Source organism: Phalangium opilio, unplaced genomic scaffold (genome assembly GCF_054372755.1).
Source record: "Phalangium opilio isolate 3A_F unplaced genomic scaffold, DU_Popi_V2 ptg000078l_1, whole genome shotgun sequence".
Lineage (NCBI taxonomy): Eukaryota > Metazoa > Arthropoda > Arachnida > Opiliones > Phalangiidae > Phalangium > Phalangium opilio.
The window spans coordinates 4167198-4169936 of record NW_028324186.1 but is presented as its reverse complement, the minus strand read 5'-3'; the positions used below and the strand labels follow the sequence as shown (position 1 = coordinate 4169936).

The following is a 2739-nucleotide window of genomic DNA, read 5'->3' as shown; positions in this document are numbered from 1 at the left end:
CAAAATAGCAAATGCTACTTTTCAATAACATAGCAGAGCGTGGTTTCGATCCACGGACCTCTGGGTTATGGGCCCAGCACGCTTCCACTGCGCCACTCTGCTTACATCACCAATATACGAAAAACTAACTGATACCAAAAGAGCAAATGCTACTTTGCATTAACATAGCAGAGCGTGGTTTCGATCCACGGACCTCTGGGTTATGGGCCCAGCACGCTTCCACTGCGCCACTCTGCTTACATCACCATTATATGAAAAACTAACTGATACCAAAATAGCAAATGCTACTTTTCAATAACATAGCAGAGCGTGGTTTCGATCCACGGACCTCTGGGTTATGGGCCCAGCACGCTTCCACTGCGCCACTCTGCTTACATCAGCATTATATGAAAAACTAACTGATACCAATAGAGCAAATGCTACTTTGCATTAACATAGCAGAGCGTGGTTTCGATCCACGGACCTCTGTGTTATGGGCCCAGCACGCTTCCACTGCGCCACTCTGCTTACATCAGCATTATATGAAAAACTAACTGATACCAATAGAGCAAATGCTACTTTGCATTAACATAGCAGAGTGTGGTTTCGATCCACGGACCTCTGTGTTATGGGCCCAGCAAGCTTCCACTGCGCTACTCTTCTTACATGATCATGGTATGAACAAACTAAATTATATCAAAATAGCAAGTGCTGCTTTGCATTAACATAGCAGAGTGTGGTTTCGATCCACGGACCTCTAGGTTATGGGCCCAGCACGCTTCCACTGCGCCACTCAGCTTACATGATCATTGTATGAACAAACTAACTTATATCAAAATAGCAAGTGCTATTTTGCTTTAATTTAGCAGAGCGTGGTTTCGATCCACTGACCTCTGGGTTATGGGCCAAGCACGCTTCCACTGCGCCATTCTGCTTACATGATCATTGTATGAACAAACTAACTTATATCAAAATAGCAAGTGCTATTTTGCTTTAATTTAGCTTAGCGTGGTTTCGATCCACGGACCTCTGGTTTATGGGCCCATTACGCTTCCACTGCGCCACTCTGCTTACATCGCCATTATATGAAAAACTAACTGATACCAAAATAGCAAATGCTACTTTGCATTAACATAGCAGAGCGTGGTTTCGATCCACGGACCTCTGGGTTTTGGCCCCAGCACGCTTCCACTGCGCCACTCTGCTTACATCACCATTATATGAAAAACTAACTGATACCAAAATAGCAAATGCTACTTTTCAATAACATAGCAGAGCGTGGTTTCGATCCACGGACCTCTGGGTTATGGGCCCAGCACGCTTCCACTGCGCCACTCTGCTTACATGATCATGGTATGAACAAACTAACTTATATCAAAATAGCAAGTGCTACTTTGCATTAACATAGCAGAGCGTGGTTTCGATCCAAGGACCTATGGGTTATGGGCCCAGCACGCTTCCACTGCGCCACTCTGCATACATCACCCTTACATGAAAAACTAACTGATACCAAAATAGCAAATGCTACTTTGCATTAACATAGCAGAGCGTGGTTTCGATCCACGGACCTCTGGGTTATGGGCCAAGCACGCTACCACTGCGCCACTCTGCTTGCATCACCATTATATGAAAAACTAACTGATACCAAAATAGCAAATGCTACTTTTCAATGACATAGCAGAGCGTGGTTTCGATCCACGGACCTCTGGGTTATGGGCCGAGCACGCTTCCACTGCGCCACTCTGCTTACATCACCATTATATGAAAAATTAACTGATACCAATATAGCAAATGCTACTTTGCATTAACATAGCAGAGCGTGGTTTCGATCCACGGACCTCTGGGTTATGGGCCCAGCACGCTTCCACTGCGCCACTCTGCTTACATTACCATTATATGAAAAACTAACTGATACCAATATAGCAAATGCTACTTTGCATTAACATAGCAGAGCGTGGTTTCGATCCACGGACCTCTGGGTTATGGGCCCAGCACGCTTCCACTGCGCCACTGTGCTTACATCACCATTATATGAAAAACTAACTGATACCAAAATAGCAAATGCTACTTTTCAATAACATAGCAGAGCGTGGTTTCGATCCACGGACCTCTGGGTTATGGGCCCAGCACGCTTCCACTGCGCCATTCTGCTTACATGATCATTGTATGAACAAACTAACTTATATGAAAATAGCAAGTGCTATTTTGCTTTAATTTAGCAGAGCGTGGTTTCGATCCACGGACCTCTGGGTTATGGGCCCAGTACGCTACCACTGCGCCACTCTGCTTACATCGCCATTACATGAAAAACTAACTGATACCAAAATAGCAAATGCTACTTTGCATTAACATAGCAGATCGTGGTTTCGATCCACGGACCTCTGGGTTTTGGGCCCAGCACGCTTCCACTGCGCCACTCTGCTTACATCACCATTATATGAAAAACTAACTGATACCAAAATAGCAAATGCTACTTTGCAATAACATAGCAGAGCGTGGTTTCGATCCACGGACCTCTGGGTTTTGGGCCCAGCACGCTTCCACTGCGCCACTCTGCTTACATCACCATTCTATGAAAAACTAACTGATACCAAAATAGCAAATGCTAATTTGCATTAACTTAGCAGAGCGTGGTTTCGATCCACTGACCTCTGGGTTATGGGCCCAGCACGCTTCCACTGCGCCACTCTGCTTACATCACCATTCTATGAAAAACTAACTGATACCAAATAGCAAATGCTACTTTGCATTAACATAGCA

At 44.9% G+C, this 2739-nt stretch overlaps 1 non-coding gene across 1 annotated transcript; it reads right to left on the bottom strand.

The window, feature by feature from the left end:
- Positions 1-2195: 2195 nt before the first annotated feature.
- TRNAM-CAU (transfer RNA methionine (anticodon CAU)) lies at positions 2196-2267 on the bottom strand. The gene has a single exon. It is a non-coding gene; the product is annotated as a tRNA-Met (tRNA).
- Positions 2268-2739: the final 472 nt, after the last annotated feature.